At 48.7% G+C, this 16,951-nt stretch overlaps 1 long non-coding RNA gene across 2 annotated transcripts; it reads left to right on the forward strand.

Annotated features, from left to right (window-relative positions):
• The first annotated feature begins 7,817 nt into the window (after window positions 1–7,817).
• LOC132342448 (uncharacterized) lies at window positions 7,818–15,134 on the forward strand. Of its 2 annotated transcripts, XR_009490829.1 has the most exons (6): window positions 7,818–8,351; window positions 10,108–10,177; window positions 12,326–12,415; window positions 12,997–13,175; window positions 13,665–13,939; window positions 14,686–15,134. It is a non-coding gene; the product is annotated as an uncharacterized lncRNA (long non-coding RNA). The 2 variants fall into 2 exon arrangements; XR_009490828.1 differs by having other exon boundaries at window positions 13,665–15,134.
• The last annotated feature ends 1,817 nt before the right edge of the window (window positions 15,135–16,951 follow it).

Genomic DNA, 16,951 nt, shown 5'->3' on the forward strand with positions numbered 1-16,951 from the left:
ATATAAGATTTGAGTTCAGATGGGGCTTCCCTGATAGCTCAGTTGCGACTCCGGTTGGATTCCTGGGTCGGGAGATCCCCTGGAGAAGGGAAAGGCTACCCACTCCAATATTCTGGCCTGGAGAATTCCATGGACTGTACAGTCCATGGGGTCACAAGACTCTGACACAACTTAGTAAGTATACCACCCACTTGGATGAGGTACCTAGAGTCATCAAATTCAGAGAGACAGAAAGTAGAATGGTGGTCACCAGGAGCTGGAGGAGAGGGGAAAGGGGACTTATTGTTTAGTAGGTTCAGAGTTTCTGTTTGGGATGATGAGAAAGTTCTGGAGACGGATGGTGGTGATGGCTGTACAACAATGTGAATGTACTTAATGTCCCTGAAATGTGCACTTAAAAATGGTTAAAATGGTAGATGTTACGCTATAGTTTACCATGATAAATAAAGAGGGTTTCCACTTGCAGGTTTTTCTCCACAGGTTTCACAAGGTATCATCAAAAACCTGACTTTTCAGGGAATTCCCTGGAAGTCCAATGGTTAGGACTCTGTGCTTCCACCGCAGGGGGTGCAGATTCAATCCTGGTTGGGGACCTAAGATCTCAAATGCATGAAGCGTGACCCCAGACCAAAAACAAACAAACGAAAAATCCCAGTTCTCCAGACTGGTGATTGCCAAGGGGGGCTGGGATGGAGTGTGAGGTTGGGGTTAGCAGATGGAAGCTTTTGTATACAGAATGGATAAGCAACAAGATCCTACTGTATAGCACAGAGAACTATATTCAATATCCCATGATAAACCACAATGGGAAAAATATTTTTAAAATAATGTGTATATATGCATGTATAACTGAACCACTTTGCTGTGCAGAAGAAATGAATACAACAGTTTAAATCAGTTACACTTCAGTTTAAAGAATACTGATTTTGGGGGAAAAAAAAACAGTTCTCCAGGTGATTCCCATGTGCAGCTAAGCCTGGGAATCACTGGTCTTCAGGGGTAATTTTCTTAATCCCTTGGTGTTTCCCTGGTGGCTCAATGGTAAAGAATCCACCTGCTAAGCAGAAGATGCAGGTTCGGTCCCTGGGTCAGGAGGAATCCCTGGAAAAGGAAATGGCAACCCATTCTAGTATTCTTGCCTGGGAAATCCCATGGACAGAGGAGCCTGGCATGCTACAGTCCATGGGGTCGCAAAGAGTCGGACCTGATTAAGCCACTAAATAGCATCTTAATCCCTTTTTGAGGAGAACATTGCTCTTAAGCTCCTGAAGACGATCCCACTGTGTTTCCTAGAAGGACCTAATGAGCATCAACTAGCTGACCTACAGACCAGACTTCCAGGACTGAGTCTTGAGCGCTTCCCTTGCTCAAATGACTGCAGGCCATTACTTCACTTCTCTAAGACCTCAGCGGGGCCAACCGGAGTGCCTTCCCATGAGGCTGTGCTGGAAGCGGACATGAGACAGTCATGCAAAATGCCTGCGGTGTAGAAATAGTGCCAATAAATGTGGGTTGATATTATCTGCCGTCAAATCAACCAAGAGTGAATAATTCCTACTGTATCCCGTGGGCTGTGGCAGGGGAATACAAAGATGTGTCAGGTTGGTTCCTGCCTCCAGGAGTTTAGAGCTGTATGACTTTACAACTACATGTGCCTTGAGAGAGACAAATCAAATGTGGAGTTCAAAGGCAGGAGTGATGACAGCAGGAATGAAGAGCAGGAAAATCTGAAGGTCAGTGGTGTCTGGACCGGCCCTGACTGGACACTGAGTTAGAAAGCTGACCTCCCCACCACCCTGTCTGGTAACATCCTTCTCCTTTTCCAATGAGACATCCAAGCCTTAGAGGGTCAGGGTGGTTCTCCAGGTTTCATAACCCCATGACCCTGATTACTGAAAAGACCCCTGGAGGCCGACTGACAAGCTTCATCCCGTGAACGTGATTCATGCCAGGGCGGCTCCAGGCTGCACAAAGCTCAGTGTGCTCCAGCCACAGGCAGCTGTCTGAGCCCACACAGATGCCCTCCTCCTGGCCCAGGTGTAGGTAGCCTCCAGGGCAGCTGGGGTAGTGCTCCCTCTTGGGGACACTAAGCATCAAACAGAACTGGAGGTGACTGCGCTGGGCGACCAGCTGGCTGGAGACAGGGCGTGTTTGGTGTTCTTCCATGATCTTTTTTGGCCCTTTGTTCTCCCAGCACAAAGCTTTCATGATGGAGAAGCCGTCCCCATCATTAGGGGGAGGTCTGGGCATTAGAGCCTGAGGGGCAGGAAGCCCTCTTCTTCCTGCAGCCCTTGCAGCTTTGATGTCACTTTAGTGTCTGTTGACCTGGACTTGGAGAGAGTTTGGAGGAGGGCACACAGGCAGTGAGTGGCAGAATGGGGCGGAGGGCACTTCAAGCAAAAGAAAGGACACTAGCAGAGGCTCAGAAAAGACAACCCAGGGCATGTTTGGAACTTCAAGAAGAGTCTGTAAGTTCTGGCTGGGGAGTGCAGCCAACAAAGGAAAGATGGAGATTTAAGACTAGAAAGATAAGGGTAGGTCTGTGGAGGGCTTGCCCTTACTTCAGTAGGTGATAGGGAGCCACGGAAGGTTCCACAACAAACAGATGAGACAACTGGGACTTTGTAGTTTGCTGAGCAAATGAATGAATGAGTGTCTGAGGAAGGTGTGACAGTCGTAGGTAGGATGTCTGTGTGACAGACGTTGGCAGGAGGAGCAACTCGGCTGTAACATGTCCCAGTGGCCTTCTGTATGCTTGGGTCACTGGTACAAGTGTTCCGCAAAGCCAGCCTGCAAGTAGGCTCATATCTATTCTATCTCATGTGCACTCAGTCGCTAAATCATATCCGACTCTTTGTGACTCTATGGACCATAGCCCGCCAGGCTCCTCTGTCCGTGGGATTCTCCAGGCAAGAATACTGGAGTGGGTTGTCATTTCCTCCTCCAGGGGAGCTTTGCAACCCTGGGTCTCTTGCATTGGCAGGCAGATTCTTTGCCACTGAGACACCTGGGAAGCCCATTCTATTTCTTACAAATAAACAAAACCAGCTCAAAGAAAACTTACAAACAAGGTTAAGAAGAGAAGTTCAGAGTCTCCCTCTGGGTGCTCCCCTGTGCCCCGTTCCTGGGTTTGCTCTCAGCTGCCTTGGGTACAGGCTCCCTTGGTCTCCAAGGGATGATGATCCTCTGCCTGGCGCCCCTTGGGCTGCCTGCGGTTCCCTGGGCCCTGGTATCAGCTCCTCCAGGCTCACACCAGCCGTCCCCACCAGGGGTCCTGGGAGCACCGTGAGCTCAGAGCTCCACCCTGCACAGCTCCCCCTCTGCCCTCCCTGGACACTCACCCACAGGAGGCAGGGCAACTCTCCCTTTCCCAGGCCTTGGGACACAGAGGACATCCCCTTTCCCAGCTATGTGGCCTCCCTAAATATTACCAAGGAGCCTAGCAGCCTCCGAACACAGAAGGTCAAAAACTGCTTCTTCCCCAAAGACAAAGTCGCTCAGCTTCCTTGGCACAGATGTCCGCACCCCATCCCCACCCGCACCCTGGGAAGTCAACAGCCCCACCACTTTCAAGTGTGGGGGAGGCACCATCAGTGTCAACTGAGAAATTCCACGTAACTCCAGAATCAAAGAAAGAAGAAAAGAAGACCAGAGAGAGCATGAGATCTCCCACTTCTTTTATACTGTAGCACTTTCCATTGTTGCTGCTGTTGTAGTAGTGGTGCTGTTTAGTCACTCAGGGGTGTCCAACCCTTTGCAACCCCATGGACTGTAGCCCACCAGGCTCCTCTGTTCATGGGATTTCCCAAGCAAGAATGTTAGGGTGGGCTGCCATGCCCTTCTCCAGGAGATCTTCCTGACCTAGGGATCAAACCCATGTCTCCTGCGCTGGCATGTAGATTTTTTACCACTGAGCCACCACGGAAGCCCCATAACACTTTTTATACTATATTATTATTGTTGTTGGTGTTTACTTGGGGTTTTCCTTAATGTTGTATATCCTGTGTATATTACAGTCTAAGCATGTGACATTTGCTTATGAGATCTCTATGGAGGAGGAAGGAGAATGAACAGGGAAGTTGGAAAATGGAACTGACATACACCAGTTACCTTCTGCTGGCAGGTTCTCTGCTGGGCGCTGTGCACACACACTATTTCACTTACACCTCCCCATGGGCCTTATAAGGAAAGTATTATTATTATTCTGAATTTACTGATTTAAAAAAAATGAAGAAATAAATCAGATGAGTACATGTATGAATGACAATGCTATTTTTCTCTCCCTTTCTATCATGCAAAGATGGCTTACATTCCTGAATTATAAAACATTTTTCAAAAAGTCAGAGAACAAAAAAGAAATATTAAAAAGAAATTAAAGCAGTATGATTTCTGAACCATTCAGTAAAGGATGATAATAGCTTTGTTATCCAGCTCCCGTCTTCATAAAGTCATTGTTATCATGAGTTAGAACCTGCATTAACTCCGAAATTAAAATAATAGCCCCATGTGCAGCAAATTCTGAAGACACACTCTGTGGTTTTCCAAGCGCCTATCAATAGTCTCCTGAACTTTAGTTGGATCTGAATGTTTTACCATAAGAGGATCGAATTTAAATGTTCTACTTTACAAAGAAAAAGCAATAAAACAGGGTGACTCTGATGAACCTCTCCAGGCAAGAATACTGGAGTGGGTTGCCATTTTCTCTCCAGGGGATCTTCCCAACCCAGGTATCGAACTTGGGTCTCTTGTATTGCAGGCAGATTCTTTACCATCTGAGCCATCAGGGAAGCCCTTACATTAAGTAGGACTAAAGTACAAACTCTGAAATCATCAGTGTAATGCCCGCATTTAGGAGCAGGAGAAAGGGCCTCATGAGCACACCTCAGGTGGTGTCTCAGTGGACAATTCTGGAACCACCAAGCAGACTCAGAACAGTCTCCATGGAGAATGGCATTCACAGGCTGGGCTCCAGTGATTCCAACAGCAGCAGCTGTTACAATACATTTTTAATTAAATTGAAAGGCAAACTTATGAAGAAATAAAGGCTATTCAAATAAATACAATGCGTTTTTCTGAAATATATTATCATGCTTACTGGAAATTAGCCCAAGGGTGTAAAATAAAGGGAATATCAATGGGAATTTGCTATCAAGTCAAAGATCCTGAAGGCGTATCTCTGCACTAACTTCCAAGACACGTGACACTCACAGTTGGCACTCTGTGAGTGTTTCTGACCCTCCATTCTGGGGCAGCTCATTCTGGTGGGTTCCTTCAGGTGTAGAAGTGCCATGTGGTCACCATATTCAGCACTGGGCTGAGAACTCTTAGACTGTTGAGCCCATGATGTGTGATTCACTCTGCCTAGCCCCGTGAGTTGAAGGGCCTGACCTGCACTAGCTGATGGTCCAGAGATGGCTCCTCTGAGGACAAAGCAGGGTGGGCTAGAGGGCAGATGCCACCCATAAAGAGAACTGTGGCCAGAAGGGGTTTTGCCTGGTAATCCAGTCCTCAGTCCATTTTAATTCTCCTGCCTTTCAGAGACCTGGAACCCTGGATCTGCTTTCACTGTGATGTTAGTGTCACAGAAATAATACTTCAAACGAAGAAGAGAGGGCTACAGATATGCAGAGAACTTCCATATTTGCTCTAGACATGAGCTCCCCTGGGCTACCTGCAGAGCACTGTAACACGGGATCTCTCACAGCAGTGTAGTGGCAGGCAAGGCTAGATGTGCAGAGAGAGAGAGAGAGGAAGGAAGGGAGGGAGAGGAAAGAAAAGTCCCACTTCTGAGAAAAGAGTTCTTTACAGTCAGATCAAACACAAAACTAGAGGAGCAGCGCATGGAACAATCTCTATTCTCATTCATCTGTCACAGGAGACGGGAACACACGTGCTAAAACAGCATTTGCCAGTGTTAAGAGCTCACATTTTTCACAAAGACTTTACCCAACAGAATCGGGTGGTTGACTTGATCCACAAGTGGTTCATAAAAAGCCACTGTCTCCACCACCTGCCATCCCCACCCCACTACACACACTCAAAAGCTGGGTTTCATAGCCCTATGACCCTGATCACTGAAAACCCCCTGGAGGCTGGCCGACTGGCCTCCTGCCTGAACGTGGTTCATCCCGGGGCAGCTCCAGGCTGCACACAGGCTCAGTGTGCTCCAGCCACGGGCAGCTGTCTGAGCTCCTCGCCCAGCAGCCCACGTAGCTGCCCTCCTCCTGGCCCAGGTGTGGGGAGCCTCCAGGCCACCTGGGGTAGTGCTCCCTCTTGGGGACCCTAAGCATCAAACAGAACTAGAGGTGACTGCACTGGGCGACCAGTTGGCTGGAGAAAGAATGTCGTCAATATCCTTTCTTGGTCTTCTCTGGCCCTTTGTTCTCCCAGAACAAAGCTTTCATGATGGAGAAGCCATCCTCATCTTTAGGGGGAGGTCTGGAAATCAGAACCTGAGGGTAGGAAGCCCTTCCCTTCCTGCAGCCCTTACAGCTTTGATGTCACTTCGGTTTCTGGTGAACACCTGGATTTGGAAGCGGTTGGAGGAGAGCACTCATGGCTTGGAAGTGGTCCAGGACTGTCAGGCGATCAGACGCACCTGGAATGTTAGACGTTTAAATCAAGGGCTGGTAAATTACAGCCCACAGGCTAAGGCAGCCCCACGGCCTGTTTTTATACAGCCAGCAAGCTAAGTGTCATTTTTATATTTTTGAAAAGTTGTAAAACAAACAAAAAAAGAATATGCAACAGAGACATATGTGGCCTGCATAGCCTAAAATATTTACCTTTTACTGAATCAGCTTGCCAGCCCCTGGTAAATGGAGATGCTAGGGATGACAAAATGTCTAAAGTTTACGAGCAAAGGTAAGGATGCAAATGAATCCCTGTAAGCATTCATCTTCGGTTGAAAATAACACCAGCGGAGCAGGCACATGGCTCCCCTCTGACCCCGCCCTGCCTGCTCATTATGGGATGTGGTTTCTTAGGGTGATGAGGCTGAAGTTTCCTAGATGAAATGAATGGGGATTGTATAACGTGGAGGGATGTGATGCAAGTTTTGTGTCAAGTTGGCTGGACCCTTTCAAGGTCTGTCTGACAAAGGGATAGAAGAAATGCTCTTGAAATGCACATTTTAAAGTGTCCCACCTACACTTGGATGACAGCCCAGCTCCACCGGTTGCCCTCTGCATGGCCTGGACTGGGACTACGGCTGTGTGGGCCGGAAGAGCTGGATTCTTGCTCCGCCTTATCCCTTCTTTGCTGTGTGCATCTGTTCTACCTGAGCCTCAGCTTTCTCATTTGTAAACTGGAGAACCACCAGCCTTGACTCTCAGAGTGCAACCTTGGACATTAAGTGAAGTGCTGTCTGTGAAGGAGTTTGTCAGGGTGAATTACACAAACTTGGAGACCAGGATGGCAGTGAGACTCACTGCCTTCCTCAACAATGTCTGGACCAAGGAGCAGGAGCTGGTCCCATCCTTCACCACCCAGACCTCACTATAATTCTGCCCACACTCAGCCCCTACGCTACGTACAAGGCTAGATCAACACAGCCTACAACCATCCGGTGCCCCTCTGAGACCATGGGAACCCACCCAGCCACCCCCAGGACTCCAAGACCCAAGCCTGGAGTGGATGGAGAAAGTATGAACACCTCCATGCCCCAGAGAGAGGCCCCTCCCCTGTGGCCCCCAATAAAAATGTGAAAATGGAATAAATAATATAATACACAAATAAAAAACTAGAGAATATAACAACAAAAAAACAAGCAGACGCATGGCTACAGAAAGGAAACTAGTGGTTGTCAGTGAGGTGGGGGAAGGGAGGGGCAAGGTAGGGATAGAGAATTAAAGGTAAAAACTACTATGTGTAAAATAAATAAGCTATGAGAATATATTATACAGCACAATGGGGCTGATGTTACTTTGTAACAACTTAAATGGAATATAACCTTTAAAAATTGTGAACCACTATGTTGAACACCTGAAACTTATATAATACTGTACATTAACCATTGTTGTTCAGTTGCTAAGTCAGTTGCTAAGACTCTTTGTGACCCCGTGGACTGCAGCGCGCCAGGCTTCCCTGTCCTTCACTATCTCCCAGAGCTTGCTCGAACTCATGTCCATTGAATCAGTGATGCTATCTAACCATCTCATTCTCTGTCGCCCCCTTTTCCTGCCCTCAATCTTCTCCAGCATCAGGGTCTTTTCTGATGAGTAGGCTCTTTGCATCAGGTGGGGAAAGTATTAGAGCTTCAGCTTCAGCTCCTTGCTGTCTAAAGGCCTCTAAGCATATTCTCCAACATCAACCATACATCAGTTAAGAAAAAAAGAATAAGTTCAATGAAGGTAAGGACATTTTATGCTTTACTTATCTTTGTATTCGTTGAGGTTGGTAACTACCCTGTACATAGTAGAAACTCAAATACATTTGTTGAATGAAATAGATAAATAAATTACACGGAGGTGGGGTCCACTTTCCAGTCTTGTGGTCTAATAGCAGCAGCCACGCTGGGCGGTCACTGCCACACACTGCTTACTCTTTGATCCTGAAGCCACACTTGCGGCCCTCAGCCAGAGGCAGGATGTGTATGAGCTTTATCAAGCAGCTCTACCCCAGTAAATATTCCCAGATGCCCTGGTGGGAGCTGGGAGAGGAGGAAGGTTTTGAAAAATCTTCTCAGAAATTTCCACCATGAAGCCCCACCTCCCAAGTTAAGTCCCCCAAGCTCAACTCCTCCCAGGAACCCACTGAGAAGGAAAGGCCCTGAAATTCCCAAACCTTTAGCTCATTCCGAGCAACAAGCTCACCAGACGCTTCTGCACAGTAAGCGATGTCACACACAGACTCCTCCCCGTCTTTTCCTGATGTGGCTCCTCCAGCCCCAGCTTATTCACTCTGCCTGGCCCATCTGGAAAGGCCTGGGGTGCAGCGAATGGCTTCCAAAGGTCTGAAGTTCATGAAATGCATCATTTCTAAAGTCATTCTAGAAAGAGATTAGAAGCTTCCAGTGGGAGGTAAAGAGAACCTCTCCCTCCAGAAGCCATTAACCTTCCCGCATCTTAGGGGGTGCTAGACAAGCAGTTTGGAAGGAGATCAGACCCAACTGGGGACCCAAGGAGAATCACTTTGGGAGTGAGTCTGGTAAGTCAGTCTCTAAGAGTGTGTGCCTCAGCTGTCACCAAGAACACTATTAGCTCCCAGCCTGAGATGGAAGAGGGCACAGGATAAGAGTGGTGACTCTCACTCAGCACATCCTGCACCCCAGGCCCAGCCTGGTTCAAGCTCCACCTCATCCAGTGCTCACAACGACCCGGTGAGACAGGCTCTTTATTAGCCCATTTCACAGATTAGGAAGGCAAGGCTCAGAGAAGGTAACTGAGGCCAGTAGCCAACAAGTGTCAGGAGTAGGATTTGACCCTCTGTGTCCAACCCCTATGCTATGCCCCCAGAGAGGGGCTGAGGCATTGGTCTTCAGAGAAAATTGAATGATCCCCCAGATGGGAATTCAGAAATGGGCTTAGCAGCCATGGGGCAAGTGATACACGTGATTTGGGAGTGTGGGGAGGAATGAGAGTCAGACTTGGGGCAGGCCCTGGCCCGGGCTTGGACTTTCCATGTGGTGGTGAAGTCTCTGTGGCCATGCCCACTGAGGCCCCACCTCCCTTTCCTTGGCTCCCTGTCCATCTTTTTCTAGGGGGGCAGCCAGGCCTACTGCGCAGTTCAGAGCACAGTGGAGTTAGTCCTTCGGCCTTGGCATCCCACCTGCTCTGCTTTCCTCTTTTCTGCAAGAGGAGGAAATTCCATTTTATCTGAAAACGCTTGGGCATCAAGGCTCTTAGGAGCCTGGGTGCAGGCCTAGGTCTGGGAGCTGCAGCCCAAAATGTGAAGCATGGGAAAGGCTGTCCACCCCTTCCTCACGCTTCCTCCCACCTGCAAGTCAGTGGGAGGCCTGCTTGAGACAAACAGCACTTCACCATTTATTTTTCCTTTCTTCTGTTTTTTTAAAACACTTATGTCCCATAATAGCTGGTATTCCTCAGTGTTTACTCGCATCATTATACAGCTCTTATTCCTTAAATGTTTGCTTAACATTTTTTGCAGAGCGAAGGAGAAAGCTCCATGGGCCTTTGCGAACAGCTGCTTCCCAAAGGCAAAGGAGGAAAATGCTAAGGTGAGAGGGTTCGGGTTCCTGGGGACCCTGGCTGAGCCCTGAGAGGTTTTCCCAGCAGCCCAAGGGCTGCAGCTCATTTCCAAGGCCATGACACAGCTGCCTTCAGAGTCCAGTCACTGACCAGTCTCTGGGGCCTTGAAGGCCATGGAGGCTGTTAGAAAAAAGGTCATCTCACTTCCTACCCAGAAGCATTTGCTGGAAAGTGCCCATAACAGTGGGGCAGTCCAAATGACCCACACCCCAGTGGGGCCACTGCACTGAGGCCCCAGCAGGGCAGATGGTTCCCTGGCGAGCTCTGAGACCAGGACTGGCTCTGGAATAGCCAGATAGCACCCCCAGCCAGGCATCTCCAGCAACTTCTTGGCAGGTCAACTACATGGTCTCTCCTGCAGCCCCTTCTCCTAGAATTGACACATTTTATTTGCAAAACTCCTTGTGATTTTCAGAACACTTTCACACACATTTTTTATTTGATCTTCACATTTCCCTGGAAGAAATGAATGTAACACCCTCCTCCCCATTCTCCCCCTGGCATGCAGAACACACATCTGCTAATGTTTCTCCTCCAAGGCACCCTTTAGCGATCCCCCATGTCCTTTAGGGTCAAGCCTAGCCCCTGGCACCTCCAGGGCCCTTCCCTCATGCCTACGATGGTGCCCACTCATTAAATCACTTGCCTAAGAATCATCATAGGGCTTCCCAGGTGGCTCAGTGGTGAAGAACCCACCTGCCAATGCAGGAGATTTGGGAGACTCAGGTTCAATCCCTGGGTCGGGAAGATCCCCTGGAGAAGGAAATGGCAATCCACTCCAGTATTCTTGCCTGGGGAATCCCATGGACAGAGGAGCCTGGAGGGCTACAGTCATGGAGTGGCAAATAGTCAGATATGACTGAGCACACGTGCACGCGCGCACACACACACACACACACACACACACACACACACACATATATCCTCATCTCAAATCCACTTCTGACCAACATGCTCTAAAACAATTGTGAGGATTAAATGAGATTATGTGAGTCAAACAGTGCCTGGCATACGGCAGGAGCTTACTAGAAGGGAGCTACCTTGATTACTATTCCTGCCAGAGCCAGTGCCCGGTAGGGCCAGCCCAGGCTGCGTAAGCATGGTCTCAGGCTAAGCCAGCACTAAAATGCACCTCCCAGCGCTGACCTCATCCTGCCCGGCCCAGGAGGAGGTAATTCAAGCAGAGAAGTTGAGCGTGTGCCCAGTTCACAGCCACCCATACGGAGGCTCGTGAAACACCACCCACGGCAGCTCTCTTGTGAATACAGCGCTCTGATTGTTCCAAGTAACCAGGAAATGTTCCTGGGTAATAACTAAGCCCTCAGCAAAAAGAAACCAAGAGGCTGGAAACCTGGGTGTCTGAGGATAGGCAATCAAGTGTGATTTAAGAGATGCCAAAAATCTCTGCTTTCTAAACTCACAGCTTGCCCCAAAGCCCCTGCTGTCCCCAGCCAAGGTCCCTGAAATTTCCTCATTAAAAATCCGTTCCTTGGAGTTTTTTTTTTTGGTGGGGGGCGGGGGCGGATTCTTTGTGTGTATGTGTGCGTGGTGTCTCACAGCAAGGAGGAATAGAACCCACGCCTTTCCCCTGCGTTGGGAGTGCCCAGTCAACCACTGGACCACAAGGGAAGTCCTCCCTTGGAGGTTTTATTTTTTTTAATTAATTAATTTATTTTAATTGGAGACTAATTACTTTACAATATTGTAGTGGTTTTTGCCATACATCGACATGAATCAGCCATGGGTGTACATTTGTCCCCCATCCTGAACCCCCCTCCCACCTCCCTCCCCATCCAGTCCCTCAGGATCATCCCAGTGCACCAGCCCTGAGCACCCTGTCTCATACATCAAACCTGGACTGGCAATCTGTTTCACATACGAGTTTTGAGTACGAGTTTAGAATTAAACGACCTGAGTTCAGCTTTGGGCTCAATCATCCACAAGAGGAGTGTGTGTGCTTAATCGTTCAGTCACGTCCGACTCCTTGCGACCCCATGGACTGTAGTCCGCCAGGCTCCTCTGTCCTTGGGGATTCTCCAGGCAAGAATACTGGAGAATGCCCTCCTCCAGGGGATCTTCCCAACCCAGGGATCAAACCCAGGTCTCCCATATTGCAGGCAGATTCTTTACCATCTGAACCACCGGGAGACGTGTCCAAATTAAGTTCACATCTCAAGGAGAGCACAACTGGGCACAGAAGTCTCCAGGTACGAGTTGGTTGGTGCCTACTCCAGGTGCATACCACACGTAAGGGGGTTTGTGCCATTGAAACAGTCAACTGCTAAGTTCCTAGGGATAGAAAGTAGAACAGTGTTCGAGAGGTTGGAGGAGGGGGAGTGAGGTGTTATTTTGGGGGGTTCAGGGTTTTAGTTTAGGAAATGGAAAGAGTTCTATGGTTGGATGGTGTTGATGTTCCACAATGTGAATATACTTAATGCCACTGAACTGTACCCTTAAAAATGGCGAAGATAGTATATTTTAGGTTGTGTACATTTTAGTACAATTGAAAAAAAAAAAAAACCCACTACAATAAGCCAAAGACAAAGGTAGCTCTGATGCTCACTGTGTTGAAAAGGCTTAAGGGGCCTGGTCCCAAGATCCCAAAGGCCTCGAGAGGAAACACCTGAAGCAGATGCTGGCCAGGCCAGCCTCCCCAGGGCGTGCAGTGCGGGGAGGGGGAGTAGGAAGGAAAGATGGGCCCGGAAAGAGGAACAAGCAGGGAAGGGAGCCCTCAGCCCAGCACTCCTGGAGAATGTATGGAAAACCTTTGTCACCTTCCACATTTCAGATGAAACAAGGCAGATGCAGGGGATTAGGGGATAAAAAGGAAAGGACCTGTGGTGCTCAGCTTCCTGGTTTTCTACAAGGACCACTGAGTATGGCATCCATGGGTAGGTCCATGCCAGGTGGGCTCTGACAGTCAGTCGACCAACACGTATCTCCAGGTGTGCACCAGGAAATGCGCAGGTACAGTCCTGTGTGGTGGGGAATCAGGCGAGGGGCCCATTCAGGCTGGAAGTGGCAGGATTATCCAGGAAGGCTTCCTGGAAGAGGCAGCCTTCCCTGAGTGTGGAAGGAGTTGGGGAGAGTATTAGAAGGGACTTGGGGGGGACCAAGGAGTAGGTTCCCAGGTTAGCGGGAGCCTCTTATATTCGCTTCACACACCCCGCCCCCCCCCCCGCCTCAATTTGTCTGGGGTCCTGCTGATTGATTACAAACTACAGGAAAGACAGACTCTCCTCCCCAAGGCCTTGATGGTCCACTTAGTTGCCCCCTTAAGGATTCAGCAAATAAGTAATTACTAAGACTGACTCAGCAAGAAAATGAAATATCTCTTGGGGAGGGGGCAGACAAATTCCCTACATAATGAAGGGAATTACATAGGCCCTTCATTGCCCCCAGCCCATGAGAGAGGGACAGAGGGTGGCAGCCAGTGATTATGCTTTGTTTCTGCAGCATGCCCTTTCCAGAGAGACCAGGGCCACGTCCTTCAGATAAACACCCGCCCACACAGCTGGAGCACAGGATGTATCCTCCAAGCCGTCCTGCACAGAGGCCTCGGCTGCTTACACCCGTACTTAACTGCGTCCCAAGGGGAATTTCAAGTGATGCTCTGGCCAGGATGCCCAAAGGATAGCAATGGACCCCTCTGGAGACAAGAAGCCTCCTGCCCTGGCTCACGTCCTGGGCCCTGCTTTTTCTCTCTGTCTTCGCTGGCGACAGTCTCTCAGGTGGTTCCCTTGAGCCCTTGGGCCAAGAAGAGAGAATGGTCACACCCTGACCTCCAGGAACCCTCCTCCCAGCTCCTGTTGTGTATCTTCCTTTCCCAGGGCTCCTGGTGTGTGACTTTCAGGACCAGGGGAAGAATGTGGTCTCTCCTTCTGAAACTGCAGACTTTAGCCTGACTCCTCGAGACAGTGCCGGGGGGAGAGGGGAGCCCTGTGGGAGGGATGAGGTGCGAGGCGGTTGTCATGCGCCTGTGAGGGCTGCACACGCTCCCGTCATCCTCAAACCACCACGGAGGCTGGAGGAAACCCACATGTGGGGAGACCCTTGACCGCAGTTAGGAAGTCGGGGGCAGGTCTGGCTGAATTCAAAGCTTTTAACTCACTAAAATATGCTGTTCCCCTGAGATGGGGATGAATCTTCTGTGAGCAGGTAGCAGAAACCAAATTCAAATGTGGGTGTTTTGTTTTTCAGTAAACATCACATTTTGCTGCTTTGTGGAGGCCGGGCAGACCGCCCTTCTAGCCTCTCAGCCCAGCTACATGCTAGTCTGCATGTTTTCTCTGTCTCCTTCTCCCTGTGTCTCTGCCTCTGTCTCTCTTACTCTCTATTTCTATCTCTCCCTCCCTCCCTTCCTTAGTCACCGTCAACAAGTTTGATTTCCCCAGTAGAGAGTTTTACAGCCGTAATAATGTAGTCCATCTTCTGGAGTTTAGGGCACCCTTATATATTATCTCATTTGTCTTTGCAGCATTTCTGTAAGGTGAAGGCTTGACAGAAATAGTAAAACAAGAGGCGAGAGCTATAAAAGGACTTTCGTGAGGTTCTGTGCGAGAGCAGGGTGGGTGTTGGGGGTGTCTGAGACCAATGCTTCCAGAAGACCCACTGAGCCTGGCATGTGAGGCTTTGTAGCAGCCTGCACTCTTCCAACCAGCCTAGAAGTGTTTTAAGAACAAAAGATGTGATGTGGAAGCAACGTGAATTAACTCTGCCTGGGGCATCCTCTGAAATGACCATGTGACACTGGTGTTCAGCCTTGAAGGATGAGCAGCACATTTCTGTTTCAACTACAGGAAAAACAAGAAAGATCTGGGACAGAGAAGGGCCGGTATCCCAGCTCGTTTGGGCTCACGGAGCTGCATAACCAGGTGCCTGCAGTGGGCAGTGGAATAAAGATGAGATTCCAGAAGACTTGGTGATTTTTCCAGGGGGCAATGCTGTGAGTTCTAAATGTTCTAAACCAAGGGATTTAGAACATGATCCTGCCCATGAGGAGCTTATAACCTAGTTGAGAAAATAAGATCAGGTAGACACTAAACCACTGAAAGCTATTGCTTTAGAGAATATAATTCTGAGTCCTACTGAAATAGCATTCCAAAGAAAGGAGAGATCAAGTGTGGGCAAGGCAAGTCCAAGAAGTCATCACAAGAGAGGGGGAGGAGACTTTGATGGAAAGGAAAGCATTTAGGTGGGCAAAATGGGGAGGAACCTGTGGGGAAACTGAGGGAAGGCCTGGCGTGGGAGCCCCTTAGGCCCCTGTCCTCTTAGCGTTGCATTTGTCCCCAGGCCACCCCCCTTTCCCATCACCCTGCCCCCATGATCCTGCCTCGACCCACAGACTGATACTCAGGTAGAATATAATGGATCATCGTATCACTCTCTTAGGTGAAAAGTCTGCCGTGGCTCCATTCTGGGTGGAAAGAAAGTAAATCAAGTGGTGTGGGAGGGATCCAGGTCCCTGAAGAGGAGGATGGAAATGTTGTAAGTCCCTGAACTAGATTTCCTGCCTGCCTGCTCCCTTTCATTGGCAAATCCAGGCTCCAGCTGTTTCTCATGCCTGGAACCTCTTGAGACACTGGCTAGCCCAGGGGACTCTAGAGAGATTGAAACATACTGGTCTTCAACAATTAGTTTTTGAATGAATGACTAAGTGAATGAATGAATGAATGAGAACCTGAATTCCCTTTCCTTTCCCCTCCATCACTCATCACAGGTAGCTCACCAGGGTGCTGTGTCCATCTGTCGTTTCTTGGTATCCTCAGGGGATTGTTTCCAGGATGGATGTCTAAATCCATGGATGTTCAAGCCCCTTATATAAAATGGTGTAGTATTTGCATATAACCTACACTCATTCTCCTGTATACTTTACATCATCTCTAGATTACTTACAAGAACTCGGTTGTTGGTCATCCAGTTGCTAAGTCATGTCCAACTCTTTATGGCCCCACAGACTGTAGCCTGCCAGGCTCCTCTGTCCATGGGATTTCCCAGTCAAGAATACTGGAGTGGGTTGCCATTTCCTTTCCCAGGGGCTCTTCCCAGGCCCACGGATCAAACACACGTCTTCCACATTGCAGGTGAATTCTTTACCATTGAGTCACCAGAGAAGCCCTTTACAATACCTAATATAATGTAGATGATAGGTAAATAGAAGCTCCAAGCAGCAAATTCAAGTTTTGCTTTGGGGAAATTTGTGGAATTTTCTTTCTCTCCAAGTATTTTCCATCTGCTGTTAGCTGAATCTGCAGATACTGAAGGCTGAATTCACTCAACTCTGGACAAACGCAGTTCTAAGTAGTTTGTTCATATTCTCTCTCACATCCTTGAGTGTATTCATGCACATCTGACAGCTGAGAAAATGTTCAGGGAGGCTGTAAATAATACCGATGATAATAATAATGTCAGTGATAGCTGACTCTCATTGAGCACGATCTATGTGTCAGGCACCGTCCAAATGATGTAAACACGTTATTCCACTTAACCCCACAACAATCCTATGAAGTAGCTGTTTTGAAGATAAGGAAACTGACAGAGAGCTAAGTGATGCAGCAAGTTCTCACAACAAGTGAATGAATGAAAATAAATGGGCACTAAGAAAGCGGGTACAATCAACAAAAACAGAAAATCATTTCCATCCCCTTCTCAAATGGGGTCCATCTCCCAAACAAGGTGAGTGGCCGTGAACAGGTTTGGGCCCTAGCGCCCCCCAGACTCAGAATCATTGAGATTGCTCCCCG

The sequence above is a fragment of the Bos taurus genome, chromosome 16, assembly GCF_002263795.3.
Source record: "Bos taurus isolate L1 Dominette 01449 registration number 42190680 breed Hereford chromosome 16, ARS-UCD2.0, whole genome shotgun sequence".
In the NCBI taxonomy this organism is placed as follows: Eukaryota; Metazoa; Chordata; class Mammalia; order Artiodactyla; family Bovidae; genus Bos; species Bos taurus.